Source organism: Aotus nancymaae, unplaced genomic scaffold (genome assembly GCF_030222135.1).
Source record: "Aotus nancymaae isolate 86718 unplaced genomic scaffold, 86718_ANA_hifiasm-v0.15.2.pri h1tg000036l, whole genome shotgun sequence".
NCBI lineage: Eukaryota > Metazoa > Chordata > Mammalia > Primates > Aotidae > Aotus > Aotus nancymaae.
In genome coordinates, this window is record NW_026988450.1 from 7053765 (window position 1) to 7075156 (window position 21392).

Below are 21392 nucleotides of genomic sequence, written 5' to 3' on the forward strand. Positions count from 1 at the left end.
AATTTAAGAACAATTTCAGCTGACTCTGGGGCTGAAATCATTCCTAATTCTCAGGTGACAAAGGGCATGGATGCAGTCTGGGGACATATCACATGAAGGGACGTGCAGGTGACACTAAAGTTACAGGACATGATGCTGATGTCTGCATAACTGGCTGGGACCAAGAGCACATCTGAGCCTCTGCAACTCGCTTACCTCAGGACCACTCAGACCCTTTGGAAGAGAAAAGGTGAGTCTTGAATCCTGTTGTATTAAACTTATTAGTGTTACTCACACACTATCATTCTCTTTGTGTTCTGACAGGAAGGAAATCTTTGTAAAATGTGTTATTTGTGTGTCATCTACTTTCTTCCTTTTTTGAGACCCTGAGTATTTTCTACTGCTTCAACTACCTGAACACAGGCCAAGGAGCAGGCTGGGTAAACATGGGGAGTGGTGGCTCTCCAGGCAGAGTCAGGTATTGTTATGGGTGAGCCTTGGCTCCTGTTCCTTGGAGTAAAATGCTCCTATCTTGTGATATCTGTTCTCATTCCCCCTCCTGCTCTGTTGATAATTCCTGTGCTGTGCCTGTGATAGGTGTGCAGGTCTGTGACTATTTTCTGAAGTTGTTTTCTTGGGCTCCCTTCCCCATTTATTGCTAATCAGTTCCAAAATCCTTCAAGATTTTCTTTGCTAGTGAGGGATGTTTACCTTGACAACCACATTTGCAGGCTATATCTCCCAAAATAGGAAGACACAGAGGCCAAGGCTACCAAAGGTCTAATTGCCAATGGACAAGCTGCTTGAGAAGGAGTCCGGGAAGGAACATGAAGGAGCTTTAGCTGGGGGGCTTGCACAGAGAACAGCAGGTGGAGGGGCAGGGCCAGGATCTGAATCCCAAAGACCTGAGCTTCCCATTCTGAAAATGGAGTTCAGTAATAATCTGCCCTACTTTTGTCAGAAGGCATTATGTTAACTATTGTTACTGGCACAGCCTATGGAATTATACTTCTTTTTTCTCATCTGTATGTTTACAGTGCTCTAGAAGAAAGAGTTTAATTTGATATTTATTGCCATCTTTTAAATAACAGATGATGAGAGATAATATCATATTTCCAAACTAAAAAGAGGGTGAGCTTGAGCATCATGACAACATCCAGAGCACTTATTCTATTTCACTCCTTCCCGTCTCTGAGGATCCTGCGAACAGAGGGCAAGAAAAATAAAAAGTAAATTATCTGACTAGGTTGGACATTTTCTTAAATCGCAGTTCCAACCATGTCGCTTTCCTGCTCAAAACCCTTCAAGCTGAAATCCTTCCATACAGGGCTTAGCCTTCCCTTTCAGCTTTTTATTTTACATCATAACTGGATGACTTTATAGGTTCCCAACTCTGCCCCCTCCCCACTTCAAAATCTTCACCTGTCAAAACCCTGCTAATTCTTCAAGGTCCATCTCCCAATCCCTTCTTGATGCCTTCTCTTTGATATAAACTCACTCTCCTCCTATTCCCCTAGGACATTTGTGGGTGTTGTGTGTGCATTCGTGTGTGTACGTGTGTGCAACTAATCCCCTGTGCATTGTAGTAACAATTATTTGTACCAGCTACGCTGGCGTCTGAGTGTAGGTACCTTCCTAGAGGACAGGTGGATGTGTTCATCATTTGGCTGCCTCTTCAGTTCCTAACACTGTTGGTTGTGCAATGTTGCCCATTTAAATGCCTGTTTACTGAATCCATTTGTCAAATTATAACTGAATGAGGACCTCATCTCTCCACATACCCCACTTCAAAGTTAAGAATTGTCAGTTAATAACTTGGAAAGCACAGGTTTCACGTTTGAAGAGGAGAATATTAATTCTGAATAGATGCACAAAACATCCTGTCATTTTTCTGTTTCGAGCAGTCACCACCCTGACCCAGCCGAGATCGTGACTTTTAATGCTCTGACTTTATGTTTTAATAGCCCCATCTCCTTCTATTTTAAAGTCTGAGATATTCCATATTAAAAAAAAATCTGGGACAACTAGACAGAATTGAATTTGTGCATAATGGAGAAGGACTTGTAAGTCCTCCTTGTGCAAAATTTAACTGAATTGGAGTTATCCCAGATATCTATCAGTGTCTTTTATACGCAAAGAAACTGCCACCGACTCTGTTACTAAATATGTGCAGCAGGAAGGCTGAAAGACCAATGTGACCAGCTGTCCTTTCTGCAGTGCATTTGAATGAAGGCTGTTCTTTCCTGAGCAGCTGTAAATGCTGTTTGCTGAGCGTGCTGCTATTTTTGAAGAAGAAAAAGGAAAGAAAGAAAGGAAAAGTCACACCATCTTTGACAACCCCATACCCAGCTGCTCTCTGTGCACCTTCCCTGGGCTTGGGACTGTAAATCAGCAAATATTCCTAGATTTTCTTTTGTATTTTCAGCTCACTTTATAGCGATTGCTACTAATTGAATCCATGGTTGTACATTTGTCTCACATCTGGATCAGCAGAGAAGTTGTAAGCAGGGTTTCCATAGAGCCGGCTCACTGGCTGCATTCCAGGGCTTCGTTTTTCTGTTCCCATCTAGCAGCTTATTAATGGGTGTTGGTTCCTGGGTAACACTGGTTAAACTGCCCAGAAAGATTCATATGAAGTCTCAGGCGAATCTAAGTCTCCCAACCACATGGCTACAAGTTCCAGCATTCTGTCAGCATGTAGACCTTCTCCAGCTTGACACTTCACTTGACCTAGCAGCCCCTGCACGGGCAAGGCCACCGTCTTGATTGATCTCTCTGCACCATGGTCTGCTGATTGGACAACTTGCCTCTTGGGAAGCAGAGTACAATGACGGCTTCCAGATCTTTATTAGCAAAGGAGATCTCTGGTTTTCTGCAGCTGCATGTGTACCCTCTGTCCCCCACAGTTCACTCCCCTCATTGTGCTGACTGGCCAGTCTAACATAATTGCTTATAGAATCCTCCTGGCTCTAGACATTTATACCTCTGGCCTACATTAAGGGATGTTAGAGAACATGCACTCCTGACCACCAAACCCTCATGCGTCACTAGGGTACCTTGTTCAGTAGGGTCCACTACTGGCCTGCTGGCAGCCCAAGCCTTCCAGCAAAGCAGCTCAAACCTTCCAGCTGTGACCTTCTTAGGCAGCGTCAATATTCTCCTCATCTGTCAAAGACCTCCTACAAGAAAACAAGTCCTCTCTAGTATTTCCTGGTAAACAGTGCTCAATGGAAAACATCCTAAAATATTCATACGGAACTTATAAACTGACCATGGTGTAACTGAAACAAACAGACAGGATCCTCCAAAGGAAATCCTACTCCTTCACCTCTTCATGGTGAGGTCACTGTGGGGTATGGGCACGGGTGCGGCTCTGAAACTTGGACACCTGAGCTCATCACCATCCTCTGCCTATTGTGAGCACATGGTCTTTGGAAGCTATTCATCTTCTCTCTCCTTCAGTTAAGTCATCTGTATAAGAATAATAATAATAAGTACATTGTGGAGTTGGTATGAGAAATAAATTATTTAATATATGTGCAAATTATACAAACAAGTATAATTAAGCTATGGAAATTTCTCATTTACATAAACAATTGGTATGTAGCTTATAAAAATCTACGAAATCCATAGTTTCAGAATGTTTTAGCTGGCCAGGATGTTGCCAGCACTACCAGAAGAATTGCTTTGATCAGTTTTTATGATTCCCCACTCCCCTTCCTGGTTGTGATCATGACGAAGATTTTTTGAAATCCCTATCTTTCCTCAGCAGCTTAAAGGTCAAGGCAAAAAAAAAAATATGTAGAATAGTTAGGCATCCTCTTCCACATACGGATTTAAAATATCACAGGCAGATTGTCTACCTTTGGGAACCAATTTCTGTATATGCAATAGTCATTACTAAAATATTAGCGTGCAGAAAGACATACATTTCAATCAGATTTTAGTGAGCATTTACAAATGCACTTAAATACACTGGAGTCTACCATTGTCTTGGTGTGTTTTGCCGTAAGTCAAATTAATGAATTTCATGTCAGCATTCCTCCTTAGAATGGTGGTAGAAAAGTATATTTCTTATATTTTGTGAACACAAATCAGCTAGACTGTCATGATCATTTAGACCAAGAAAACAAGCACTCATGTTTATGAAATGCCAGAACTATGCTGAAATGGCAATAAAAAAAGAACCGAGTCTGTATGAACAAGAATAATTCACAGCGCTGTTCTTTGAGATTAGTGTTAGTATTTGTATTAGTGGAAAATTACAATTTGACTTACAACAATCATAATTTTATCAATGAAGTAACTGAAGCCCCAAAAGATGAAGATCGCAAAGCTAATAGTCTTTGAACCAAGTTCCTTCCTTTCAACTGCGCTGCCCAAGTCAGCAAAATAGCCCTCAAATAGAAAATACAACCAGTGTGAAGTGCTCAAAATGGAAATCTGTAATCCTTATTAGGCGCTTGCCAAAATCTCGAATATATTAGATGAGTAAATGCAGTGCAAAGCCTGAAGCTGATGAAGTCACCTCTACTTTAAATCTGATCTATTTAGAAATCTCTATTTTTCTCAGAGAAAAAAAAAAAAAATCTCTGGCTGGGTACAGCGGCATATGCCTGTAATCCCAGCACTTTGGGAGGCCAAGGTAGGCGGATCACCTAAGGTTGGGAGTTCGAGACCAGCCTGGCCAACATGGTGAAACCCTAGCTCTACTAAAAATACAAAAATTAGCTGGGTGTGGTGGTGGGCACCTGTAATCCCAGCTACTTGGGAGGCTAAGGCAAGAGAATTCCTTGAACCTAGGAGGCAGAGATTGCAGTGAGCTGAGACTGCACCCAGCCTGGGCGACAAGAGCAAAAGTCTATCTCAAAAAAAAAAAAAAAAAAAAAAGACTTGTCTTACCGTCTTACCTGACCAGAGCACCAAGATCTACATTGTTGGGCTCTAGCCAATTCTTTAATAGCATTTCACAACAGGAGAAGAAGCAAAAATTAAAATGTAGAAATGGGTCCTGTGTTGCCTCATGTTGCTAATTTGATGTGATCCACTAAGCTGCTATAGGGAATGCACTTTAAATGAGGTCAAAACTTACCTTCAGGATTTTAGGCTTATCCTCAGAACCTCCACCACTAAATCACTTTCTAAAATGATCTGAATGGTTTATGCTATGGCTTTTGGTGTGGGGTGTGAGGATGATAATACATGCTTCTCAGGCAGTATTTCTCTCCAAACCTCAGGCTAGCAGTAAGAAGAAAAACGGAGAATCTTTATCTATGTCTGAATGTGCAGCATATTAAAATATTTTGTCACTTGAGTATTTCTCCCCCACAGCTTGTGGATGTTTGCGTTTTTAAAGCAGAAATTATAAAAATATCCAGGGAGAAAACACAGTTCCTTATTTGCAATAGGTATATGCACCAATTTGTGTTTTTGTCTTGCAGTGAAACCATTTTATAATTTATCTGGTCTTAAATCTATTAATACACTTTCACTTTCTACCTTTGGGATTTCTTTCATCACTATATTAAATCACTTGAATCAAAATTCTTTTGATTCTAAGAACTTCTTCTAACTTAAGTTCATATTAGCTCAACTCAGAAAAAGGGAATTGTTGGTTTGGGTCCGTAGGAAACTCAGAGGCAGACTGCGGCTCGCTCAAAGCTGGATCTACGCACTCGATGTGGACAGTTTCTCTCAATTATAATTTCTTTTTTCCATAATTTCTTCTGTATGTTGGCCTGATTATCTCTTCCTGAAGATGTGGTTACTGTATTTTAGCAGGATGAAGGGCAAGGTGGAACCTCAGATTTACATGCCAACTTGGCATCACTGGTAGGGAGAGACATTCTCTTTCCTCTCTACAAATGACAGTCCAGGGAATGGGCTGTGAATGACCTTCTTGAGTCACATCCCCAATGGATTAATATGTGCTGCCAAAGGCATGGGTGACTGTTACACGTCCAGCTTGGGTCACATGCCCACCCTTCAGGCAGAGGTCGGAAGGGGCGCCATCTCTGCTATTTCCATCAGAACGTTAAGGAATGGGGAAGGAGTTCTGCAAACAGAAGGGAGTGCTGAAAGCAGAAGAAAGGATAGGTGAAAATGTGCTAGGCAGACCCAAAACAGCAGCTGGTGGTTCAGCACACTTGGCTTTGGCTTTTTTTTAGGAGGGTTGACCTAAAGACAAGACACGTGACCCCAACAAGCATGCTATGCTGCTGCTAGTCACTAATCCACCATCTGAGGGGCGTTGCCTTCTTCAGCACTGCAAGTGTTCTTCACTCTCATCCCTCGTATGAGCTCCCACTTTCTTCTCTGCCAGGAGTACGAGTAGGTGCAGCTTTCCTGCCAAGGGCCAGGAAGTAGACCTCTGAGGCGCTGATGGAGGAGACACAATGGCTGCTGGAAACGTGTACAGTTATCAGAGCACAGGCTTTGGTATCAGAGAAGACACACATTCAAACTGTAACCAAAAAGCAGGTTAGTTGCTTTCCACATGAGAGTCCAATTAACAAGAGCCAGGTCTGATACGAAATAAGTGAATTTATTCTGAAGTTAGCTTGGGGAAGAAGCACAAAATATTCTGCCTTTAAATGTGCCACTTTACCTCTGGAGCAGAAAGCAGGCACTTTTGTAAGGTTGCAAAGGAAGTGAGACAGGACGGGGTACACTGCTAGCTTGGTGTCTTATCTACTGGGCAGTTGAGGTGGTACCTTCCCGGGCAGAAGGAAGTTGTAAAAGTGGTCAAGCGGGCATGCTTTCCATAAGCCTTCCTGAGGGATGAAAGTTCCGAGGCAACCCCACGGAGGTGAAAGTTCCATGGCAGGTGTGCTTTGGTCTGCACACTGCCAGCTCTGGAGAAGAGATCTGTCTTGGAGCACACAGAACTTGCCCCGCACGGAATGTCTGTGACGGGGCAGGTGAAAGGCTATATTTGCATTTCTGGAGGGCTAAGTAGGAAACAAGGAACCCAGCAACGTGAAAAGAAGAGGGAGAGGAAAGAAAATAATTAAGCCACCTCTAGAACAACGGGAGTACTAGGTTACAAAACCCCAGCTTGACGATCTAACAATTTTGTGACTCTGATTTTTCTGAGCCTCAGTTTCTACCTCACTGGGTTGTCAGGACTGGTTAAAATATCATTTATAAAGCATATAGCATAGCACCAGATGACAGATAAACTCTTTAAATAAAGAATAGCCACCGTTATTATCAAGGATATTATTATTTCCCTCCCACTTCTCAAGCTAGGAATGAAGAGCAGCAATTTGGGATGATGGAACCCTCTTGAATTAGGAGCCGCCTGGTACAATGACATACGCAATGTGATATAGGTGCACAAAGCTCTTTCATACAATAGCTTCGTGTTCTCTCATTTAGCCTTCAAAGCCCCCGCTGAGCTGGAAGCCATTAATATCCAGTTTTCAGGTGAGGAAGATGACGCCCAGTGGGACTGTGATTTTATCAGGTCACATAACTGGTAAGTCACAGAGACAGGATTCAAACATAGGCTTTCCGAATCCAGATTTTGGTCTCTCTTAATTATACCACACCGTAAAGACCTATTTTTCTGAGAGCCCAGCGTGTGCCCTGCTAATCAGATGGCGTAATGGGCAACAGAACAGGACCTGAGAAGACCTGGAGAATTCTCACTGGGTCACCAAGGTTTTGAACATTTTTACCAGGGATTGTTCCAGAAGGTGATAATAGCTGGCAGGCTGTGACCTGTTGGAGGGAAGAGAGAAGGGAAAAATTAAGAAGAAGGAAAAGAAGCAGAGTGGAAGAAAGAAAGGGATTGAAGTCGGGGCGAGGAAAATTAAAATCTGCCTGATTGCAACTAGCAGAAAGCCAAAGTAATTTTTTAAACCGTAATGTACTTTTTGATTAAAGAAAATCTTTGCTCAAAGGCAAGTATTACTTTAGAGCCTAAGAAAGGAAAGAAACGGCAATGCCTGTTATTTTTTAAATGAAGTATCAGGTTTATCTGTGAATCTTTTAGATTTTAACCCTCAGGATGTGATATCCTTGGGAATGTCTATAAAGACAAACTTATTTTGCTTATTTAGCTCATCTCCCCTTCCATGTAAAATCCCCAAATTGTAATTTACGTATCCTGTTACTCAAAGTATCACCCTCTAAAACACTCTTTATCCAATATTGATACCGAGATTTAATTTTTGATGATCATTCCAAACCCAATTTTCAGCTTCTCTGCTTTCTCTGATATTTCAGCTTCCTGTAGGAAAGTCTTGAAGGTGTCTTGAAGAGAACAGCAAACACGTATAGATGAGGCATACAATATATACCTGAGATCTGTAAAACCCCTAAAGATGCATCTATAAGATGAAATCACAAACCTGTCATCTGATCTCTTCATTTTTAGTCATCTAATTTTTGTCTTTTGAGTCTCAGCCATTCTCTTCCCTACATGTGCAGGCAGAAGTCAGAGGATATGCATGTATGAGCAAAAGAAATGTCATAGAGACTTCAGCCAGCCATTCCTTCAAGCAAGGCTGTGCTGGGAGGAGGAAGGCAAGGCTGAGGCCTTGGACCTCTGCGGGGGAAGATCCTTGCTAACATGGGAGCAGAGACCCTGGCTCATGTAATTTCAAAGCAAATAGACACTAAAAAGTGAACTTCCAGTTTCCTGTCCAGGAGGGAAGAAGCTTGGAAATCATTTCATTCATCTACCCAGCAGGAAAAAACCTGAGAGACTGAATATTAACAACTTTCTTAGATCCATGAGATAACTAAGATCACAGGGCAACCCTCTGCTCTTCAAATTAGAGAGGCAGGTGGGCAGATGCGGAGGGTCAGGACTTAGTGGGTCAGGAGCCCAAATGCAGAAACCCTCAGGGGACCCAGAACTGGAATTAGAATTGACAAATTACTGGAGGCTCAGTGCAGACAAGGCTGAGGGTTACAAGTTCCAGGGAGACCCAGTCATGGAGGGAGGGGGCCCACACTTTTGTGAGTTTTACCTCCTTCTAGGAGCCCTAGCAGGTTCTCATGGTGAAGATGAGAGAAATTCCCCTTATGTCTCCAAGATTGGGTTGGGGTGGATGGGGTGAGGGGGTTGGGGGTGCTTTTGAAAAACTCCAGAGCTCTCTGTCCTTACAAGGTCTGCCCTCATGAGACAGTAGCCCCGGAGCCTGGCTGACCTGGGGGAAGGGAAACACATTCAACTCCAGGCCTCTCTTGCCTTCCTCTGTCTCACCCAGGGGAAAACAAAACAAAATGAGACAAAACTGAGAAGCACTTGTGAAGATCATACCCCAGGGACACAGGCTCAGGGAAAGACCGAGACCCAGTCCTTAGGATTAGCAAAACTAAAATATGTCAGGAGAGATACATGCTCTAATAAAGTTTCTTTTGTTTCTAGGATTTAAAATCCATTCGTACGTGTTCAAATATAATGAAAAAGTCTTCTTTTGAAAGAAGAAGGTCTTTTAAGAACCTGGTGTGGCAGGGCAGGGGGTCGGGGACAGTGTTTCTGAGGCCAGATAAGGTCTCTACCAGAGCCTACGCAGCCTGTGCCCTTGGCCTCCCCACTGTTTCTCTCCCTCCCCGTCACCCTTACTCCCTCCTCTCAGCCTTACTTCTGGCTGTGATGCCATCATGCTGGGGGTCCTCTAGCTTAAAGCATTGTTAGGGACTGCCTCTGCCTAGAATGTTCCTCCCCAGCTATTAGCATGGCTTACTGCTTCTCCATTCAGGGCTTTGTTCAAATGTCACCTCACAGGCATTGCTAAGTATCTGATGATGTTCCTTGTTCCTAGCTCCCTCACCCAGCTTTATCTGTCCCCATAGGCCTTATCAGCACCCCCGCTTGGACAGCAGCCCCTCCTAACCCATATCGGATTTGCTCCAAGAGCCCAGTGGATGTCTAAAACTGAGGATAGCACCAAACCCTATGTACGCTACGTTTTTTCTTATACATACATGCCCATGATAAAGCTTACATTATAACTTAGGCACAGGAAGCGATTAACAATAATAAATAATAATAAAATAGAACAATGACACTGGTTCTCAAATAATGTCATTTTGTTCAATGTCATTTTGTTGTAACATCGATGATTTAAAAAAATCAGTTACTGGCTGGGTAATCCCAGCACTTTGAGAGGCCGAGGCCGGCGGCTCACTTGAGGTCAGGAGTTCGACACCAGCCTGGCCAACATGGTGAAACCCTGTCTCTACTAAAAATACAAAAATTAGGTGGGTACAGTGGAACATGCCTATAATCCCAGCTACTCAGGAGGCTGAGGCAGCAGAATCGTTTGAATCCGGGAGGTAGAGGTTGCAGTGAGACAAGATCGCACCATTGCACTCCAGCCTGGGCAACAGAGTGAGACTCTGTTTCTAAATAAATAAATAATCAGTTCCTGCTGGATCTGCTGTGCAGATCCATGTCTGCCTGGTTTTTCTCCCGGTTCTCCAGTTTGCTCCCACATCCCAAAGCTGTGCCCATTAGGTGAATTGGCATGTCTACATGGTCCCAGTGTGAGTGAACGTGTGTGTGTGTCTGTGTGAGTGAGTGTGGATATGAGCAAATGCAGGTGTGTGTGAATGCACCCGGCTATGAGATGGCACCCTGTCCAGGGCTGGGTCCCACCTTGCACCCTGAGCAGCTGATAGGCTCAGCCACCTGTGACCCTGAACTGCAATAAGTGGGTAGAAAAACGAATGAATGAATATAAATCGTTGCCATGTAAAAATGTGTAAAGTATATGATAATCATACAAATACACAGCAATAAACAATGCTGGACGAAGGCACTCAGCAAGCCGCCATGATTGTGATGGATTTTGAACTGCATGATGCGAGGAGGTGCTCCTAACAATTTCCTCTTTGCAAGTACTTATTCCTTGATTGAACTCACCACCACTTTGACCACGTTGCTCACCAATTCGCCAAAAATTGGGTAAATAATTTTTTTATTTGTTGTTAGCGATCATTCTTAAACATATGTGTAGCTCACATTTATTTCAATGTTTAATATTAAAAGTGTTCTGGGACACTACTTAGAAGTTTGGTGATGTTTCATAGCCAGTAATATGTTATAGCAAATGAACTCTTGCTTACGTCATTAACCATGGGACAAATGGTTTTGTTATCATTATTTTGCTTAAAAGTAAAAGCTTCCAAGAACATACTGACAACTACTGTAATAAAGATGTAAATGTGGTCTCTCTCTCAAAATATCTTCCTGTACTATACTCATCCTTTTGCTCATGAGAGGGTGAAATGATCAAATGCTTACATGATGAGATGAAGTGAGGTGAATGTTGTAGGCATTGTGACGTAGCGTTAGGTACTATTGACCTTCTGCTTTGAGTGATTCTGGTTCCTTGAGCCTTGACAATGTCAAAGGATAAATGTCAGGATCAGATGATGTTGATGGTTGGGTATCCTCAGTAGTAGAAGGTTTTTTGTTGAAACCTTTTGGAAGAACACTATAATCAGAAGTTCTTGTCTCTTTACAACTCATCAAAGTTCTTCTTCATAGGTTTTAATCCTTCATTGACTGTATGGGTGACTTTAATGCCATGTTCCATTTAAGAATCATATTCCACAATTTTGTCCTTCAGTGTCTGTGAAACTCTAAACACTTTGGCAAATTTTGATAGTTTTCACATTGCTGGTTCAGCTTCAGTTTCTTCTTCATCTTCCTCTTCCTCTGTAGAAGACTCAACAAGTTCTTCCAATTCTTCATTTGTTAATGCTTCTCAATGGCCTTCAATATATTTTTTCATGCTTTCAAGCATGTTGGCAAATCTTTTTTTTAACCAACTTGTCTTGCTTCATGAATGGTTTTCCTAATTTCTCCAATGATCCCCTGGGAAGCCTTTAAAATTATTCACGACAGCATTGCATAAGTTTGTCCGGTAGCCATTTACAGTTTCTGGTTGTAATTCATGCATTGCAGCTTTGATAAATGCTGTTGCATCAGCACTGCATTATGTTCGGATTAATGTTTGCATTAATTGCTGATCACATGCGATCAAAAAGCGGGCGGTTGTATTTGGGCTTGACAAATTAAATGATGCCCAGGTAAATGAGCTGAAGCAATAAGATTGCATTTGGAGGTAAAAATATGACCTTGACACTTTCATTTTCATAGCAAACAGGCTCAGGATGGCCAGGTGCGTTGTCTATTATTAATAGGACATTAAATTTCAACCCTTCCAAGTACTTTTTCATTTCTGGGATGAAGCATTGATGGAACCATTCCATAAACAAGATGGCTGTCACCCACCTTGTTTATGGAATGGTTTCTTTCTGATTATATTGCCAGAACACAGAAGATAATTTTTTGTTTTTGAGAACACAAGCGTTTCTTGTTCTGTGTACCATGCCTGGCTTTGTTGTATGCACTGCATCATTGCCACATAGCAGCAAATTGATCTGTCCTGCCATGTTTTATGCCTTGGTGCCTCTGTTGTAGATTCTCTTAGGCATTTTCTTCCAGAAGAGTCAGCTCCATCACAGTTGAAGCCTTGTTTTGGATGCTATTCTTTCTTCTTAATCAACTTCTTCACTGGCAGACAGAGACTCTCCCATAATTTTTATATTTTTCAGTTTAAGTCCATTCCTGAATCTGTGTAACCATCCCTTACTTTCTGTGTAACCATCCCTTTCAATAAATGGCTTGGTGTCACTCCTTTTCAAGGACCCCTTGCTGAAGTCTTAAATAGGCTCAATGCTTTCTAAAGCACATATTGCCGTCAGTTGGAACATATTTTCGGTTCATGTCTTCTACCCTCAAAATTACAACCGTAACAGGCCCATTGCCCGATGCACACGGCAAATCAACACCAAGTCATGGGGTTGCACAGTAAAAGAAGTTTAATTATAGAGCCACCAAACGAGGAGCTGGAGGAAACCTCAAATCCATCTGCCTGAGGAGTTTGGGGCTAGGGTTTTTAAGGGTTTTGGAGTGGGCTGACATGTGGAGATTGTTGATTGGCTCGAGAGGACAGGGTGAAGTCATGGGACAGGGAAAGGAAGAAATCGTATTCTCACGATGCTTCCTTCCTCTGTGGGGATCTTCAGACTGGGTGGCATTCGCAGTTTTGCTACAATTTGGGATCCAAAAAAAATCTTAAGCAATTCTTAAACAAAAGCTTTATGATTCTAACATCAGAGATCCTATCTATCTTACATGATCTCCTATGATTTTAGTGTCGGAGATTCTATCTACAGGAACAATAGAAATGTAAATGGTATCTAGTGGGCCAAAGGGCAGCCTAATTAATGCTTAATTATAACCATAATTATTAATTATACTTCTGTCCAGAATTTTTGTTAACCCTGTGGGATGGCTTCAAAACTTAATGCCTTTTCCAACTTAACAAAGCACTTATCAGACACCATGGCTGTAACTTTTGCATTGAGGTGTGACAACAAAATTAGTACAAATTTATTTTTCCTTCTTTACAATTTCATGGATAGAAGATTTGCTCTTATTGTAGATCTTAGCAACCTCAGCATACATATTTTTTTCTTTACTTATTAAGTTGAGAACTTTCACCTTTTCACTTAAAACAAAGCAATTTAGGGCTCCTCTGGCGTATTGGAATTGCCAGCCTCACTACTCTTGTGCTTTGAGGCCACTATTAAGTAAAATAAAGGTGACTTGAACACAAGCACGGCGATATTGTGACAGTCCATCTTATTACTGAGAAGGCTTCTGAGTGACTCACAGGCAGGGACTGTCTACGGCACAGACGCACTGGACAAAGGCAAGATTTGTGTCCAGGGTGGATGGAGTGAGGAGATGCCAGACTTTGTCGCAGTACTGAGAATGGTGCGCAGTTTAAAATCTATTAATTGTTTTTTCTGAAAATTTCTATTTAATATTTTCAGGAGTTGACTGGGTGTAACTGAAATGTCAGAAAGCCAAATCGTGGATGAGGAGGGACTGCTGTATATGCCTCTCTGTTTGTTTTTCTCTTTCACCCTAGAATGGTTCATGGTAGGCTCTTAGTAAGTATTTGTGAAATAATTAAACAAATTGATAAGCAAAGAACAGGTTTTGAGGGATACCAGAGTCTACCACCCCAAAATAAGCCTCTTCGGCATATGAATTGTTTTGAGTGAAAAGCCATTGAGAACCAGCAGAGGAAGGAATGATTCTAAAAACAACATTTTCTTTTTGGAAAGGAAATTTACATTTATAAAGGAAATTTTCATTTTTAGAGAAATCTCCCTCTCTACACCAGGAAGAGGAAACGCTTAACAACTCTTAAGGATAGAGAAGGCACAGACTTAAATCTGCATAACAAATCTTACTAAACAACCCCGGTACAAGGTGCCTCAGGCCTGTAATCCCAGCACTTTGGGAGGCTGAGGTGGGGTGGGTGGGAATCACCTGAGGTCAGGAGTTCAAGATCAGCCTGGCCAACAAGGTGAAACCCATCTCTACTAAAAGTACAAAATAAATATTAGTCAGGCTTGGTGGTGGGCGCCTGGAATCCCAGCTACTCGGGAAGTTGAGACAAGAGGTTGCAGTGAGCCAAGATCATGCCACTGTACTCTACCCTGGGTGACAGAGAGAGACTCAGTCTCAAAAAAACCAACCAACCAAACAAACAAAACGAAAAATACGACCCTGGTGTGCCTTACTTTTGGGTCACTTTCCCATATCTTGCCTCTTCCTCATCCAGACCTACAAAGCCCTTTTCCTTTAGCCGAAGATGGTAGGTAAGCCGAAGTTCTAAACAACCCTTTGAGCTGCTTATCTTTGGGTACTCTTGTGTGTCACATGCACGAGGCACATGTTAATAAACTTCTGTTGTTTTTCTTGTGTTAATCCATCTTTGGCCAGTCTGATTCAATATAGAACCCTAGGTGGAGAATCTAAAATGGGTAGAGGAAAAGATTTTTCCTATCCTACAGTACCAAGTCTGCTCTAGAGACGAGCTTAGATCTTACTGCTGCCTTTTTAGCTTTGAGAAAGAAAAAAGCCTTTTATCTGAGGAATGCAAACCCCTCTAAATTATCAGGCCCAGAGAGACATTTAAAATGTAACAGCGGTTATGTCTCACTTTCCCTGTGCTTAATAATTACCTCTTGAAGCCCCTTGCTTTGCAGGCTGTAGACTGATGCCTCCTAGCCATTAAATGCCACATACCCTGTAGCTCAACAACGTATAGCCAATCACTAACCAATGTTATTTCTGCAAACCTATGAGAATACCTGGCGAACAGCTTTTGTAATCACTCCCTTTCATGATTGTCCTTTTGTTCTTTAATGACTTGATCCTTGCTTTTGTTCTCTGGAGCACTCCCCAAGCCAACTTAGAAATGTGTTCTGGGCTGCAGTCCTGTACCTTTGTGCTTGAATAAACTCTCTTTCAACTACATTCTGACCCTTTTGATCTCTGACTTTTTTGATTACCTTAGGTTGACATCATCTCCCTGTGTGTTGCTTATTTTTCTTGTTCTCCCATCTAGCTTCTGACTCACTGCTCCCTACGACATTGGGGAGCAGTCACCTAAAGACCCGCACTCAGCCTCGGCTCCGCTGATAGAGCCTCTCAAGTGTTTATCTCCACCTGCTACTTTGCTAAGTCTCTTAGTTCAGGGTCACTACTTGTCCAGCAGGAATTTTTCTTAATTCTGGTTTGTGTGTCTGGGTGTGTGTTTTGGGGGGATGCAGGTGGAGGAATGAGGTATCACAGACTGTACCTACTTCTTTTTTCTGGAAGGGAGTGTGGAAGGAGAAGGCACCTATTTTAGACTGGGCACGGTGGCTCACACCTGTAATCCAAGCACTTTGGAGGCCAAGGCGGGCGGATCACCTGAGGTAGGGAGTTCAAGATCAGCCTGGCCAACATGGTGAAACCTTGTCTTTATTAAAAAAAAAAAAAAGTCGGGCACCGTGGCTCAAGCCTGTAATCCCAGCACTTTGGGAGGCCGAGGCGGGTGGATCATGAGGTCAAGAGATCGAGACCATCCTAGTTAACATGGTGAAACCCCATCTCTACTAATACAAAAAATTAGCTGGGCATGGTGGCGCGTGTCTGTAATCCCAGCTACTCAGGAGGCTGAGGCAGGAGAATTGCCTGAACCCAGGAGGCGGAGGTTGCGGTGAGCCGAGATCGCGCCATTGCACTCCAGCCTGGGTAACAAGAGTGAAACTCCGTCTCAAAAAAAAAAAAAGAAAAGAAAAGAAAAGAAAAAAAGAAGGCACCTACTTTAAATGTGTCTTGTCAAGGTAAGATTTCAGTGGAAGGAAGGAACTTGTATTTGTTTGTGGATCCCCTGCTAACTGCCAAGCACTGTGCTCAGCATATGGAAAGCACTTCACTCAACCTTTCTATCCACTTTCCAAGCTAGATATTATTCTCACCAATTTCACAGAGAGGTGCATGTGGGAAGAGAGAGGGAGATCTCTCTGGGGTCTCTTCTTAAAAGCGTACTAGTCCATTACATCAGAGCCAATCCTCATGGCTTCATCTGACCCTAATCACCTCCCAAAGGCCCCATCTCCAAATACCATCACATTCGGGGTTGAGCTCCAATATATGAATTGGAGTGGGGGTGGCATAAACACTTCGGCCATACCATGGGCCAATCCAAATAAAATGAGAAAGATAGTTAATATGAAGATAGCATTAGAGTGACCACCTTCCTCCTGAAAGTCTGCTTCCTGCATGAATCCATATGACTTCTGAGGGACCTGGCACCCAAAAAGGCAGACTTGGGGAGTCAAATGGAGTGTTCAGCCAACACTGAAGGAATCTTTTTTATAATGCTGCTCAATTTAAATTTTTTCAGTAGTGCTTTCTGCATGGACAAAATACGAACTTCTATTCAAACCCAAAATGTTCCTCCAGGTAATTCGGCTGTTCTCCTTGCTCCAGTGTGGTCCACAAATCTTTATTGACTGTCATCCAAAAGGTTTATGAACCAGGAAGAAAGCCTATAGCTCAAGAACCATCTCATTTATAAGAAACATAAAGTGGGGATTTTCTCTTGTCCTGAAATATCCAAATAATCCATCTAAAAAATGAAATAATAAATCTCTCATTTGAGCTCTTCACTTTGCTTTTATCTTCAGCTTTACTTCTCAATCGGCTCATCCTGGTACAACCAGCTCAGAATCAGACACTAATCTGTGTATGAATGATATACAGCAGGACGGGGAAGGGAATAAGTATTTTTCAAACACCTGCTCTGCACCAGACACTTCATACATATTTCACTGTAGAATGGCAGAAACTCTGAAGAAAGTGTGTCCATCATGTATACACATAGGTGAGAAAACAGGTTCAGAAAGATGCAGCTGTTTGCCTGAACAATCCCTGGTTAGTCAGAATGCCAGCTGTGAAACCAGAGATCATGTGCTGGCATTTATGTTGCCTGAGCTGTTTCCCAGAAGCCTGTAACATTGAAATCGGCAGGATTTTAGTCACCCAAAATAGGTTTCAGTCTCTTAACAAGCCTTTGCAAAGCTTTAAAATTCCTCTAGGTCAGGATGCCAGAACAGTGCTTATTAGATCTCTCTCATCCAAAGGCAGAGAGAGATGGTTGCGGAGCTTCACCCATCATTTGCTCGTTATCATTGAGATGTCCAGGACTTAGGAGTGCATTTTGGTCCTTCAAGGATACTAAAGGTCCCCCGTGAGGGACCGCTTTCCTGCTCCTTGGCAAGATGCTTCTGTGCAGGCTTTTTGGCATTCTGCTGCCTTGCAGTTGAAGCCTCTACTTCCTTTCTCACTACAGACGGTCTCAACTTACTATGGTTTGACGGTTTGACTTTACCATGGTGCAAAAGCGATATGCACTCAGTAGAAGTGGCGTGATAGATACTCTCTCACGATGCTGGCAGCACAGCCAGCGAGCTCCCCGTCAAACACATGGTCACGAGGGTGAACAGCTGACACTCTACAGTGTGCTATGCTGCTGGATGACTTTGCCCAACTGTAGGCTAGAAGTGTTCTGAGCACGCTTACGGAAGGCTGGGCTCAGCTATGGTGTTCAGTAGGTGAGGTGTGTTAAATGCATTTTCAACTTAATGATATTTTCAACTTGTGATGGGTTTATCTGGGTATAACCCCATTGTAAGTTGAGGAACATCTGTGATCTGAACTACACTTTCAAAGAAGGTATATACTGTCCCTGGATTTTTCATAGCGATTTCTATACTCCTCAGTCAGTATTTTCCATTCACCTACATAATGCACCCAACCAATATCTTAAAGGAGTCAAATATTTATTCCTGCAGCAATATTTTATGCCAAACAAGTAATATTTGTAAAAATTAAAACATAATGAAGTTCTTCACAAGAATCCCAAATCTTTTCCTTCTACCATCTCACAGCACCTAAGAAAACCAGGAGCACAGAGAGCAGGTTTTCAATGAGTACCCACTACATGTGTGTTTTGAGGAACGTCTTAGACCAATTATTTTTTCAGTGTGCCGGACGAATCACAGAAATAGCAATTTAGTTCATTTTCGAGGCATGTGCAGGATAATTGGGTTTCAGATGAAGTGAGGATTAGTTCTTACAATTAGGGAACATATTTGCTAACTGCCTCTTGGATTTACCCTGGGCTATACTGACAGCCAGCAAGTTTTCCTCTTAACCCCACATGGGTTGCTGGTGGTGTGAAAGCAATGGACTCCTGGTTATGAAGCTTTTCTCGTGAATCTGCTTTTGGGTTTTCCAGCATTTATTCTTCATGTACTTCTCCTTTTTTCCCCCCTCAAGCAAATGCTAATTTTATTTATCAGATTTCTTCACATGAAATTATAAGCATACTATTATTATTTTATGAAGCATGTCAAAACAATACTCTAATAGCATTGTAGAGTTTAAGGCTCTTTAATATGTAACCATTTATAGGCAATAATAAGTAGCTTTGCTATAATGATGAGTAAATAAAGAACAAATGAAGACTCATGCTGTGAGTTTGCCATTTCTGTATATTTTCTATATTCGCAAGCTAGTTCATGTGCAATTCTTTGAACTAAGAGATTGCCCTTACACCTAGTAGCTGATTGTCCATATGACTTTTAATAACGTGATATGAGAGAGTGATGAGTATATATGGACACATCCTTTTTTCTCCCAGGAATTATTTACTGAATATATGGAGAAACATAGCAATGTATTAAATTAATACAGCTAATAGCTGAACTGGATGTGGTGATGGCCTTTCCTACTTCTCTTTCTGAAAGTTCCCAGCTGTGCACTTTGAGTGGAAGTAACCTCATTCTCTGCTATAAGGGTGAGCCTTGGCTTAGCCCAATGGCCGTGCTGCTTCTCTCTGAAATTTGTCATGGATGAACATACATTGCAATTTGGGCCAATAAGACAGATGTTTACTGGAGGCTTCTGGAAAAGAAGCTGCCTCTTCGTTCTTTGGAGGCTGTCAGAAGAGAGATAATTTCTTTCTCTGGATAGTGCGCTACAGATTTGAGGTCGGAGCTGCTGCAGCTATGTTGCTAGCAGGAGGGGTGTCAATCTAGAGATGATGATCCCATGCAGTGGAAGCCAATGCTGAGAGAATTGTGGGGAAAGAAAGGCTGATCGTAATGACCTGGGAACCTCTGGATTCAGCCTCTCCTGAGTTAGATCTACTATTCTTTAGTTACATTAATCAGTATATTACCAGTGTTGCTTAAACTAGTTTGAATTATAGTTTCTGTTTCTGGCAACCAAAGCATGCCAACAAGTGTAACTTTCCAGCTACCCAAGCAAGAGAGTCCTGCATCTACTTCATATTGGTGGTAGTTTTTAAAGGGCCCTCTCCCTACCCCCACTTTTGTTTTTTTGGATTTTTCTATGCCAGAAAAGCCCTAATTCTTTTTTTTTTTTTTTTTTTTGTCAGACAGGGTCTCACTATGTTGCCCAGGCTGGTCTGAAACTCAAGCAATCACCTTGCTTCAGCCTCTCAAAGTGTTATGATTAGAGGCTTGAGCCACCACACCTGGTGGACGAACTCTTTATTCAAATTTCAAAAATAATTTAACCAAGATGCTCTGTGGTGTTCCTCAACTACCTGTTAAAGGAGTTTGAGATTCAATTTTTCAATCAGAGTTTATTGAACACATACCATGTTAGTAGCAATCACCCTTTCTTCCAAAAGAGCACTTCCATTTCTATCTGTTTTTATTATTGGATGTCCACACACCACTTATTTTGGAGAAACTATTATGCAGCTAAATATATGAACTACTGATGAGCCTAACCTCCTCATCCTGATAATTACAGAATTAAGCCTAATGGAGGCTAAGTGATTTGTTTGAGGTCTCCCGGCAAATTTTAGAATTGTAATGAAACTCCTGGTTTCTTGATCCGTGATGCAGTGGCCTTTTGTTAGACTCTACTGCCTTCTCACATTGATTGTCACTACTTTTGTTAATAATTATGATATTATTATTTTTCCCAGGCTTTAATATCCAAAGCAGCTTGATCTGCAAAAACTGAATCAGAAAGCTAACAAGAACTGACTTTCCTATGAAATTTCTAGCACTTCCTATTTTCAGACAAGCTAGAAATACCCTGTGAACAGCCTTTCTCATGAGATTTGGCATCTGCCTCTTGCTATGATCAGAAATAAAAAGTGTAGAAGTTGGAGAAAATTAACTAGAAAAATACACCTGAAATGTCTTGGGTCTACATACACATGGGAATGTTCAAATATCAGACCAAAGCCCTAATACTACTCAAACTCTGTTGATTTTTCCCTATAGACCAAATGTTTGTCTGGACTTGTCATGTTTCACAGCAATCATTTGCTTATTTCAAAGGTGCTGTATGTTGTGATAACAATAATTTCAGAATTGAGATGAAAACTCTTTTTTGCTTTTAACAATCAGATTTACTGATCATCTCCTGTAGGTTGTGACCTTTCTCCCAAAAGAAAACTACAGGGTCCTCTTGGACACTGATCTTGGAAGTTTCTGTGTGTCCTGATAGGTAATAATGCAAGTGACCCCGACAGGATCCAAGAAGACAAATAATGACATAAAATTAGCCCTTCAAAAATATAACTTGCAGTAGGGACTGGAATGGATTTTAATTTCAATCCCAGGAGTGCAGTCGGGCTACTTAATATCAGTATTCATTATACTAAACCACTTTGTGATCCACTATGTGCTTTGTTTCATTCTTGTGCCTTTCATTAATTGTGTGTAATATTAATGCTCTTTGATGCCATATTTGATCTTCATGTGTAAATAAGCCCTGCCTAATCTATTTGTTTTCCTTTAGTGGCTGCATTGCTTATTGGGGTGGAGGATTCACCCTCTGCCTCATCTGTCCTTTGTCTGATCAGTGTGTTCATCTGGGGCAGATCAGCATGGGAAATGTATCTTAATCTTGAAACTGACTCAAAATATGTTGTTTTTATTGTGATCAAGTACCAAGGATAGTCACTTCCATCTCTTATATTACA